The sequence below is a fragment of the Megascapheus bottae genome, chromosome 13, assembly GCF_031878675.1.
Source record: "Megascapheus bottae isolate mThoBot1 chromosome 13, mThoBot2.hap1, whole genome shotgun sequence".
In the NCBI taxonomy this organism is placed as follows: domain Eukaryota; kingdom Metazoa; phylum Chordata; class Mammalia; order Rodentia; family Geomyidae; genus Megascapheus; species Megascapheus bottae.
The window spans coordinates 12,287,513-12,300,507 of record NC_143521.1 but is presented as its reverse complement, the minus strand read 5'-3'; the positions used below and the strand labels follow the sequence as shown (position 1 = coordinate 12,300,507).

General features: G+C 38.3%; 1 protein-coding gene and 1 long non-coding RNA gene across 5 annotated transcripts in view; one reads left to right on the top strand and one right to left on the bottom strand.

Moving 5' to 3' along the window:
* Positions 1 to 12,995, bottom strand: part of Rasgef1b (RasGEF domain family member 1B) — a 537,873-nt gene that overhangs the window by 402,628 nt on the left and 122,250 nt on the right. The gene's annotated exons all lie outside the window — the stretch shown is intronic.
* On the top strand, positions 8,680 to 12,067 carry LOC150055534 (uncharacterized). Of its 3 annotated transcripts, none has more exons than XR_016537438.1 (3): positions 8,680 to 8,767; positions 9,335 to 9,443; positions 11,836 to 12,067. It is a non-coding gene; the product is annotated as an uncharacterized LOC150055534 (long non-coding RNA). The 3 variants fall into 3 exon arrangements; XR_016537439.1 differs by having other exon boundaries at positions 9,335 to 9,448; XR_016537440.1 differs by having other exon boundaries at positions 9,335 to 9,467.

The window sequence follows — 12,995 nt, the reverse complement described above, 5'->3', positions numbered from 1 at the left end:
TGGAATCCCAGCTTCTCTTCTTGATCATAAATGACTGACTCTTTCCTTACTTTGGTTTTTATGCTTTAAAGTGGAGATTATCCTAGTAAGACTCCCATCTCACCCTGATATATTAAGATGAAAGATCTTTATGATCTAAAGCACATAGTATAGTGTGCCTACACAGAGTAAATTCTGAGCTAGCCATTTTCCTCAATCAACTAACACATCAACTAAGAATTTTTTTCCTGAGTACCATGCCAAGGGATTGCTTTTTTCAAACAGAATGAGAAAAGCAGAGGAGACAATGGGGCTGAAGATAAATACAAATCTACTCTGGTTTATCCCTCTCACACACACACACATGAACACATAAACACAGGTACATACACATACACACATATATATAATATATGCATGCATATTAAAACCAACTGCCTCCTCATGGAGGGAAAAGAAACTTCAAGACTAAGAAATTAAATGACCATTCAAAATCCGTGTCAGTTTTCCAGTTAAAAAGAAAAAAAAAATACGCCTAATATATCACCTTTAGTAATGATTCCAAAGAGCAAGTGACCATGTTCAAGATCATTTCTAATTTCTACATCAACTTGGATGATTAAGTGTTGGCTTCACATTTGAATGTATAGGAATCACCTACATTAAAATGCAAATTCTCACCAAGTAGGTTGAATGAGCCTTGGAATCCAACATTTGCAACAATCCCCAGGCCTGTGCCCCCAGTCCCAAGACCACATGTTGACAAACAAAGACTTAGAGACCATCTTCAGTGTAGTCTGCTAGTCATAATAACTAGCACTTGCAAATTTGTCTCTCCTAAGAGAAAGTAACCCAAAAGCCAAAGAAAATTGGCTAATACAAACATTTGGTTAGAAGAATTACTTACCTTGGACTTTTGATATCTCTATGGAAGTGGCTTAAGGAATGAGAATGTGCTATTAACAGAGGCCTACAAATTGAACTTGAATCTACCAGCCATTAATCATCGTGGCTCATTTTGAAAAAACACTAAGTCACTCCTTCGTGTTCAATACTATTCTATTAACTAGGAATATAGCAATCACCAAAACAAGCCCTTGCTTACATGGAACTTATATTCCAGTGAGGGAGGCAATATAGAAGTAACCAATTAAAAATAATGCTGGGGGTGTTAAATTCTATCAAGAATAATAATGCAGAATAAAAGAGATGACTGCTAAACTGCGGATTCAAAACAAGTTGAAATATTCATTTGACAAAAGATGGTCAAGCTGACCTTTGAGAGGGAATGTTGAGCAGGAAAGAAATGAGGGATGAAGCCCTGGAGGTATTCCAGAAGTGTGCAAAGCACACCAAAGGGCAAGTTTAAAACTGAGACTGGAAACAAAAAAATCCAGGATGCCTGAAGTATTGTGAACGGGGAACAGAAAAGCAGGAAATGAAGTGATGTTTTGAGTTGTATTGCAGTCCACGATATTCAAGTAAAGTCATCCCAAAACAAAAACAAGATTAACCTGGGTTGAAAATAAACTTTGACAAGGTAAACTCTTCTGGTCAGTGGGTTTTAGCTAGATCTCAGTGGTAGCCCCCTTCTGTAAAAACAAATAAGTCAGTGTAACCTTCTGGAAAGGCATGACAAAATAGAAAGCAGTAAAGTCTCTAATGTGAGAATACAAATTCCAAACACATGAGTGATTACTGAGGTGCTTTGCAGTATGGGAAAGTGAATTTTTTGTCATTTGAGCAATGAGGTATTACAAATTAGTTTGTCTATTAAAATGATTCCTCTTAATGGATGCATAGGACTAAGTATATTGCCATGTAAATGTGCACCTGGAGCATTTTCCACGGAATGCTGCACTGCCAAGACTTCCACCAGCAGTTTTACTAAATGCAGATGTGTCCCCGAATGAACATTTAGATACTCAGACTGCTTACAGCTCATACTCATCTTCACTAGAATTCATGTTCTCCTCAAAGACTTGCATAAACATCCATGTAGTCACATCACTAATCAAACACATGGCAAGCTCACATACAATACATCTATGTGGTGCTGCATTTCGTAGGGACTCCCCTGAACCAGAAGATCAGGGACAAGAAGAGGAGTGTGGAGTCACAGGTAGGGAAGGGTAAAACAACTGGCTGTACCACCCCATCACAGGAAGCCTGAACTTGACTTCAAGAATGGAGTGGACCCTTCATTGATCAACTATGCTGCACAGCATACTCCTCTCCTCAATACCTCAATACCTCATTGCCTGAATTATGTAACTGTAATCTCTCTGTACTTCACCTTTACAATAACGATAAGAAAATGACTTCTTGGATGCACAAATGAATAAACAGATAAATAAATAAACATGAATCTCTTCCTGTATCTTAAGTAGTTAGGTGGCTTTCTATGTATGGTTTCCTAAAATAACAGTTATAGGTCTATGTTCATTTCTCAGGCATGTACTGTATTTATAAATGATGCATTTTTCAAGATAAAAGAAGAAAAACGATGACAGAGACATTAGTGCACAAAACACTGTACTGGAGGGAAGAAAGGAAACAGAGCAGAACTGGTTTCCTTAGGAACAGGGCAAAGATAGATAACTCTGTGAGATAGAATACGTGAGCAATCCAGGAGGAGGACAAGGACCAGAAAAATAAATGCCCTGATGGAATATTTTTTCTCCCAACTTCTATAAATAATAACTTAGCAAGAGGAAGTGCCCAGTAGATACTAAACAAAGAAGATGAGGCTGTATAGAGATTACTTGTGAATCTTTCAAACTGAATAATTCAGACACAAAATTCAAAACAACAATTTTTATAAGGAAGATTATATTACAAATATTTTTGTCCAGTGGTTGAATGGTCATAGCATCTTGATTCCACCCCCAGAGGACTCCATGTCCCAGTTCTAGATGATGAGTTTCTCATATATGATTCTAATAGGAACCATCATTTTACTCCAGTTTCTGACTGTTCTCCATTCTCATGTGTCTGCTCATGCTTAAAAGATTTCCACGACTCTCCTTGTCTCATGTAAATCATCCTGGTTCTCATACAAAAATGCCTCCACAACCTCTATCAACCCTCTTAACCACAAAAATATTTTGAATCTGCAAGTAACTGACATTGCAACTCCTGTCTGTGTTATCCTTTATCTAGAAAGGTCTTTACAACTTCCTTACCACCCTCCAACTACTTATTCTCCAAACCCCAGTTCAAATGCCACCCCCATTGTGAAAGCACCCCCATAATAATGTGGTCAGCTCTTCCTCTTCCCTGTCAACTTTTAGATTATGTGGTATGCAGCTGTGTTGTGCACTGTAGACTCCAAATATTGGCTTCCATTCATCAAGTCCACATTTTACTGTGAACTACAATTGTAGCCAGTGCTTCACTGCATCCCACATTCTTGAACGCATCCACACAAAGCCACATTGAATAAATGATTAGACTAATAGCCAAGTTTGGTAATTCCAACCAGATTTCTTTTTTTTAATTAAAGAATTTATTAACATTGATTTTTACATCATATTTCAAATGACATGTTTAACAAACAAGTATTCAAGAAGGGCCAGATTTCTTTTTTAATAATTTTTTTATTTCTATATACAGAGGGGTTACAGTTACATTCACCAGATAGAAGGTGCATTACTTCTCACACATTGATATCCCTTCTTATGTTTTTGTCCCCATTTCCCTCAACTCATTTTTTCCTCCTATTTCAAATAAACTTCTATATAATATACCAGGTAACAAAATGGAATACTGTAACAATATGAGATGAACCAAAGGACAACACAAGAGAAGAGAGAAAAACGTAATACATAAAGAGTAACAGTCATTTAGAATTAAGCTCTTGTTTCCATGTCCTGGAGATCCATTAATTTGGCCTCATCCTATATAGCCTTAGGTATCTAGGGTTTGAGCTATTGTAATCCTCTGCTAGTAGAGTTCTAGATGTTTACTAATTATTACAGATGAAGGAAACCATTGAGCCAAGGTTCTTTAGGGTCTGGCTTACTTCACTTAATATGATTTTTTCCAAGTCTTTCCATTTCCTTACAAATCCAACCAGATTTTTTTCATATATTTTTATTGTAATTCATAGAAGGGTTACATTATATTCGCCAGATAGAAGGTGCATTAATTCACATACATTGATACCCTTTCTCATGTCTTCCAACCAGATTTCTTTAAACCACACAGATTCTTAAGTATTATAAGACAAGCCATTTCTGAAGCACATATTTCTTAAAATTCAGTAAACTTTCAAGATATGCAAATGATGATCAAATTTCTCTTCAGCACATTAGACTGACAGTTACAAGAAAATGACAGAAGATGGCTCCCTGAGGAGCCATCTCAAGATAGCATCCAACACTCGGGGTTGTCATTCTAAAGGGCACCACCTAAGTCATAATTTTCTCAGCTTAATAGCAAAGATGGCATAGCTACTACTATATTGTCATTATCATCTCTGCCTTCTATATTTTATTTGGCGTTTGTGTGAAAAGAAGAAAGTATTTATTATGAGTGCTAATGATAGGACAATAGAAAATAATGAGCTTTCAGCAGATAAACACAAGAGATGTACATTTATGGCCCATTTGGCTACACTTTGTCTAGAGAAGAAATGAAGTTGCTCCATCATTGAATTATCCCCTGTGAGCCTCAGTCCTAGCTCAATTCCCAGACATAGCAAGAATTCCTTGCTCAAATTCTAGTCACTTTCAGTCTCCTCCCCAGGCTGAGGTCAATGAGAGCTCCCTCTAGCAGTCAGTGAGAACCCAGGAGAGAAAAGACAATACTTGCACACAATTAATATTCTTTGAGTATGGTGGACATATAGTATGGGAAGGAATTTAGACCACTATGCTATTCTGCACTCTTTAGGAGCAATTCTAGGACAAAGCAAGGCCCTAGCAAAGACCATTTTCAATTCCACAAAGCAAAGGAACATTTATCATCTCCCAGAAAAAAAAAATTCCACTTTCTGACTCCTGCATGTACTCTGCTAGTCAAGTGTCAGCACAGAGCCCAAAACGCATCTGCTTTGTGGCTCTCACTGTGACAACTGCATTTCCAAGCCTATGGTTGCAGGCAAGACACCATTTGTAATTGTCTTGTTGGCTCAGGGTAAAACAAATACACATTTAGATCACAATAGATAAACATTTCCTCAGAATTAATCACATAAGAGACAGAAAACACTTTTATCCGAGAAATTGGATTTCAGAGTAGAAAATGCATCCACAAAGAAAATAGAACTTCTAGAAAGAAGAGGAAATTCTATTTATATTAACAACGTCTTTCAAGTGGGAGCTCTTGTTTTGGAAGAAGTCCATCAAATAGTAGCAAATAGAGCAGGCTGGCTGAGGAAGCCAGAAGGTGGATAGCAGTGTTAAGAGCTTCATTTCTATATGGTCCCTCCCACCCAGCTCCGAAGAGCACTCTGCTCACACACAATACACAATTCACTCCTTAAAAAAATTCTGCCAGTCTTTTTCACTCTAATTCAACAAAACTATTTAGGGGAGCTTTGTTAAATATAATACATATAACAATGATTGTAACACATCACAAAGAAGAATAGTTGTTTCTTTTATTCAAGCCCAAGTAATTTCTCATTAACACAGATTAGTTTTACCGGGAGGTTTCATTTGAATATGACCACTTATGTATAAAATGCATTTTGATCCTTTACTCTTTCTCCTTCCCTGCTTCTTCCAAACCAGTCTCACCCAATTTCCTTGTTCCATGTTCACACATGTACCCATAAAGTATTCTGACTATATCTACCCTTTCTCCCTCTCTCTACTCATCTTCCCCCTTCCACTAGTACCACAGATCAAACAAGACGTTTCAACTTCCTCATATTCTTTTCGTATGGTGCATGTTAATTGTTCAAAGAAATAATAGATAGCTAGATAGATAGATTGATTGATTGATTCCTGGTTGTGTGTGTATATATGTATATATAGATATATAGATATCTGATATATTTTCCAGTTGTGAGGCTTGAACTCAGGGCGTGAGCACTGACCTTGGGCTTTCTCAAGGCTAGAACTCTACCACTTGAGCCACAGCACTACTTCTGGCTTTTTCTATAAATGTGGTATCAAGGAATCTAACCCAAGTCTTTGTGCATGCTAGGCAAACTCTCTACCACTAGGCCAAACTCCTGGCCCTATATAATTATATTTTAAATTTAACATTTGTATATGAGAGAAAACATGAAACCTTTGTCTTTCTGAGCCTGGCTTACTTCATGCTACATAGTGGTTTCCAAATCTATCCATTTCCTTGCAAAAGATATAATTCCATAATAAAAGACCCCGTATAGCAAAAACACTTCTTAGCAGAAAGAACAGCGCAGGAGGAATTTCAATACCAATTTTAGACTCTATTAGAGAGCTATCATCATCAAAACAGCTTGGTACTGGCACAAGAACAGGCCTGAAGACCAATGGAATAGAACTGAGGACCCAGATATTAAACCACAGATCTATGGCCACCTAATCTTTGACAAGGGAGCCAAAAAAATAGAATGGAAGAAAGATAGCCTCTTCAACAAGTGGTGCTGGCAGAACTGGTTAAGCACCTGCAGAAAACTAAAGTTGGATCCTTCTTTGTCACCCTGCACTAGAATTAACTCCAAATGGATCAAAGACTTGGAGGTAAAAGCTGACACACTGAAAACTTTACAGGAAGGAATAGGAGATACACTAGGCCTCCTTGGCACAGGTAGAAACTTTCTTAATAAGGACCAAGAATCACAACAAATCAGAGAAAGGCTGGATAAGTGGGACTGCATTAAACTGCAGGGCTTTCGTATGGCAAAGGACATAGCTAGTAAATTAATTAAGAAGCCTACAGGATGGGAGAAGATCTTCACCAACCACACAACGGATAAAGGCCTTATATCTAAAATATACCAACAGCTCAAAAAATTGAATCACCCCAAAACTAATCTCCAAAGAAACAACCATCCCATTAAAAGATGGGCCAAAGACTTAAAGAGAGTCTTCTCTGAAGAAAAAACAAAAATGGCCTATAGACACATGAAGAAATGCTCAACATCTTCGGTCATAAAAGAAATGCAAATCAAAACAACTCTAAGATTCCACCTCACTCCAGTTAGAATGGCCAGGATCAAGAAAACTCGTAACAACAGATGTTGGAGGGGATGTGGCCAGGAGGGATCACTACTACACTGCTGGTGGGAGTGCAAACTTGTTCAACCACTATGGAAAGCAGTATGGCAGTTCCATAGAGCTCCCCTATGACCCAGCAATTCCACTACTAGGCATTTACCCAATTGTCCAGAAACAAGGTCAGACTAAATCCACTAGCACAACGATGTTCATTGCAGCACTATTTACCATAGCAAAGATATGGAACCAACCCAGATGTCCCTCAGTTGATGAGTGGATCAACAAGATGTGGTATTTGTACACAATGCAATTCTATGCTGCTGTGAGAAAGAATGACATTGCCCCATTTGTTAGGAAATGGAAAGACTTAGAAAAATCATATTAAGTGAAGCAAGCCAGACTCAAAGGAAGATAGGCTCAATAGTTTTCCTCATTTGTCATAATCAGTAGAAACCTTGGGCTCTCCTAGCAGAGATTTACAATAGAGCAAATCCTAGATGCATAAGGCCGTATAGTATGACACTAAATGAAAGGACCTCTAGGATATAGAAACAAAAGCCATATAATGAGTGATTGTTGTCCTTAACGTACTATGTTATCTCTCATCTCTTTTGCTATCCCTTGATTATCTCATATTGTTACAGTATCTTACTTTGTTATCTGATATATTGGATATATTTGTATTTGGTTATTTGAAATTGGATAGGGAAGGGGGGAAAATAAGATGAGGGGTGGGGGTGGGAGTGAGGGAAATGGGGACCAAGACATGAGAAAGGGTATCAATGTATGTGAATTAATGTACCTTCTATCTGGCAAATATAATGTAACCCTTCTATTAATTACAATAAAAATATATGAAAAAATAAAAAAAGAAAAAATATAAAGAAAATGTAGCCAAAAAAAGATATAATTCCATTGTCTATGGCTGATTAGTTTTCCACTGTGCATTTAGACCACAATTTCTTTGACACACTCAGCAGATATACAGCATCTGACCTGTGTCCATACCATATCTGTTGTGACTGGTATGGAAATAAACATGGGTGTTTATCCTGACTTACATCCCTTCAGATACATATGATGTATTTCACTTTAAAATGTACTCTTTGGCAGACTCACTATGTGCTAGGCATGAAAATCAGTGAATCATGCTGCTATGTCCTACTGCAAAAACTCTTTTAGAGATAATCTCTTACCATAGAAGCCAAAAAATGGACTTTTTCCTTTTCTTCTTGCACATCAACTTCCTGCTAGCATATATGTTCTTGTTCTACTCAGAGCAGAACTAGACAAGTTAGACTTGCTGGGTAGAAAGTATGAAGGGAAGGAGACCCTATTTATAGAATTATTATTTTAGTCTCAGTAAAATAAAAGTATCACAGGGACCCTTCTGCCTAGGCTGGTTTTGAGCTGTGATCTCAGATCTCAGCCTTCTGAGTAACCACAGAATGTGAGCATCTATTACTAAACAATCCCTCTATTAGCTGTCTCAAGGAACTTGAGGCATATGCATTCACAGTCAGATTGTCTAACTACTCTGAATTTACCCAGAGGTAACCCAGGAGGGTCCTTCAATAGACCCCTTCAGAAACCTCAGCACATGGCAATGCAAAGTGGAAATTCTTCCCCTTGTAGGTTCTCTTCACTTATTATTTCTTCTTTCCTTCCTTTCCCTTCTCTATTCTCCAAGTCCAGTGCTCCAGCAAACAGATTCTGAGATACAGATTCATGTTCAGGAACCTTATGGGGGAAAGCTGTGGTGGTCCCAGAAGTAAGGAAGATAGACCTGGACAGAAAGAGTTGAGCTCCATTTCAAAAGAGCCAGCAGATAAGACAGGGAGCTGTCAATCGGGGTAGACCCTTCAGAGATGTCCACAGTGGGTCTCCGAAGTTCCTCCTAGACAACGTAGAATGGTAGCCTTGGACAGCTCCTGGCTGTCAATGGCAATGTGAGACAATGAACTCAGCAGCCAGGGAACTCTTGGCAGCTTGAGAATGAGTTTCATAGTCCTGAGAGGAGAGCCCGGTGCCCCTCACAACTTTCCTAGCCTTCTCCCTTCCCTTTCACTTCCTTCTCTTCCCATGGGCCTGGATTCCATACACTTATTGGTTCTCTTTTCCCCAAGCATTCTGTTTCTCATTCCCCTAGGTCTATTTGGGCAAGGTTGTAAAAATTCTGCTCCATCTTGTACCACTAGGTAAAGAGGCTACCTAAATACGACGGACCTGAGAAGAGAAGGAGAAGGAGGACATGGAACTTCACAAGTCATAGACTCTTGCCGTTCTGGCTGATTTATAGTCAACCTTGTTAAGTAATGTTTTTTATTCACTGTATGTAATTTTCTGAAGCTTTCACAAGTAGGTTTTATTTCTTATCATTTTGACTAGTTTAACTAGGGATGGTACTTAGGAGCAACTCATACAGCCATATGCAATATGAAGGCTTTTGCTTCTTGTAAAACTATGTAAATAATCTAATGTACTTGCTATGTCTGGTCATTATTTTTATGTTTCTTAGCTATATGTATGCTGTGTGTATGCCAGCCATTTCTTGTTTGTTCTTCATCATATTTTCTGGTATTAATATAGAACAATTGTCCATTGTCTTCCTGAATATTACAGGGATGATTTTTAGTTTGAGGCTGTTCTAATAAAGTTCCTATAATCATTCTGATATGTTTTTTATGAATAGAAGCAATTGATAGTTCTCTGTATAGCCCTAAGTATGAAGCACATGCCTCACAGAACATATTCAGCTTTAGAAGCACTATCACTACTATTCATCAGAAATAAAGAACTATCTTGCTTTGGCAATATGTGTTTAGTATTTATTGTTTAGTACTTTCATTTTGTGCCTTCTAATCGTATTGTTCTGGCATCTCATTGTGGTTATCATTTGAATGTCCACTACAAAAATGACATTATTCCTTTATGTTGGCTAAATAAATGACTTGGGATGTTTGCTTGTTTGTTTGTTTGTCTGTTTTGATGTAGCTATATGAATTGTTTGTCCTTTAATAAAAAAAACCTGATCTTTCTAAAAAATAAAATAAAGTAAGTGGATAAATAAATACAATCAGTACTTCACAATGACAAGGTGGAACATCTCTCAGAAAGTCTGCAGGAAATTTTGCAAAACAAAATTCTTTAATCTAGAGTCCTCACTAGCAAATGAACACCATATTTGAGCTTTAGCCTTAGTATGTGCCATGGCTGCCATAGAAGATACTAATCTAAAAGTCTTCACCTCATCTTCTGCTAAGATCTGTGGTATTACATAATCCCTAGGGATGTCCTTACTTTGTGACCACTGTGATTGTGGTGGCAGCAAAACAGATGTTAATGCGCTGGTGTCTTAATGAATGTCTTATTTGAATTGAAATGTCAAAAGTAACAATATAATAAGAGCTTTTACATATCCAGCATTGGCTCAGGGTTCTCCTTACATAATACATTGTGGTTTTTTAGTATCTATACACTTACAGGATAAGTTAGGAACTTAAGAAACAAAATCATAGACTGTGAACTTGCCCAAGTTCACACAGTAGAAAGTGAATGTAGTAGAGATGGATAATTGTCAATGAAATTTATACTCCTCAATCACAGGTCAGTTACCCCCAATCAGAGGCCACATGTTCCCATCCCTAGTCAGGGTCATCTGGCTATTGTTCTAGTTAAATGAACGTAAGCAGAAATGATACTTATCACTTATACATTTGTGCGCTCTTCTCTGCCTACCAAGCCATAAGCAATAGACTTTCAGATAGTGAGAAACATTGACTTGACTAGAAGGACCCCAGGTCCCTGAACCACCAAGCAGAGGAAATGAATACACATTAGACTACTACACAAGTGATGACTATAATCCTTCGAACTCAGCTACTGACATTTAGGTAGTCATTTGTTACAGCAGCCAGTATCAATCAATTAAGTACACAGGAAGGAAACCAGACTTTCATTTAAAGGATCATTTATTCATCCAACTCAGTATCATTTGAGTAGTATCAGCTAGTTAGATATATTATGTTACTCCCTACATTACCTTATATCATCCACACTGTGGGTGTAAAAATGTACACAGCACAGAGGCCATGTACATAATAATCATGACTCTAGAGGCTCATAGTAGGGCGGAGAAGAGAGAGTATTTGCAGCACTGTGGAAACATTGGGGAGAGGGAATGATTGGCTCTGCTTGACCTCATTTACAGTTTCTTCCCTGTGGAGACACTAACATTCATGTGGCAATCTTATTTTTACTTATCTTTACTAAACTTATTACAGACATATGAATTCTGTCCATGTGGATTTCCTGATAAACACAGAAACTTGTTTAGGGAGAAGAAAAGTCCCCTGAAATCAATTCTGGACAGGAGGTTGATTTGAATTTAATTTAAAGTCACTGTATTCAGTAATTATTAGTAACCCTCCTAAAAAGTGCCTTCTTAGCACTTCATCTTTTGTTCTCAAAAACTGGTTGACAGATTTAGGATAGATTAAGGAATACAATACAGGTCAGCTATGGTGGTGTACTTCTATAATCTCAGCTATCCAGGAGGCATACGTAGAATGATTATTATCTGAGACTAGCCTTAGGCAAAAAGTAAGAGACCTAAAGTAAAATTAACAATAGTAAATTTTGCAAAAAGGGATAAGGGCATTGCTCAAATGTTTCTTTCCTCTGTCTCTATTATGTCCAGAAACTTGAAGCCCCCCGAAAGGATCACCAGAGACCGAAGATCAATGCAAATTGCAATGAGTCATTTATCGACGAGCTCGAGCACGGGTCTCTGCGCACTGATAGTCCAGTGCAGACCAGAAGCCAGGAGCACAAAATTACAGCACCTTTAATACATTCTTTGGTAGGGGGAGGGTCTCAGCAAGCATTGGCAATAAATCAATACACCACGCGGGAAATTCATACACCGATTCCATTAAATGATTGGCGCAATACAAAGCGGAAAAAGGGTCGTGACTAATCATTGGTAGGTTTAGCGAGCTGTCGTGCTTTGAACTGATTGGCTAATGGGTGAAGAGAAAGGCCCAACACGGGGTCAGAGGAGAAAGACCGACTAACAGGCTTGTGCCTGGTTCGCTGGCCCTTGCAAGTCCGACTTTGTAACTCACACTCCAGATCCAGGAGTGTCTGGGGCCCGGGGGTGAGTGTGTGGTTGTAGACTAGTCACAAGAACAGCAGTTTTTAAAAGCAAGCAAGTATAAAAATGTAAATGGCTTTTACGGGTCCATCTAAATTTTTATATAATTATGCTTTTCATCTCAAGGCTCAGTTTTCTAACAGTATTAAGTGAATTCACTGGGCTTCAGATCTTTGTGACAGGAACCCATCTGCAGATGATGTACACTACAATAAAGACTCCAAATGTAATCTCTCAAATTGTGGCTGCTCTGTCATTTTTTTGGGGGGGGGCAGTAGTAGGGTTTGAACTCAGGGCCTAAGGGTTGCACGGTTTGCTTGCTTGATGCTTGACCACTTGTGCTTTATCTCCAGCAGAGCTTTTTTTCTGGTTATTTTGGAAATAGAGTCTTTTTCTGCCCTGATTTTCTTTGAACCATTATCCTCTAGGTCTTAACTGTGAAAGTAGCTAGGATGACAGGTGCCACTGGCACCTAGCTTTCAGTAAACTTAACAAACAAGAACACACCATGGTGCCTAAGAAAGAGCTCAGGATGACTAGTGAGGCAACCTCAGTTCTTTCTGCATTTCCACCCTTCCACCCTGGTAATAGCCTTGAGCAAAAAACTTAGGTAAACATCTTTTCTTTTTGCCAGTCCCGGGAATTGAACTCTGACCCAGGGCACTGTCCCTGGTCAGTTTTTGCTCAAGACTAATGTGCTGTCA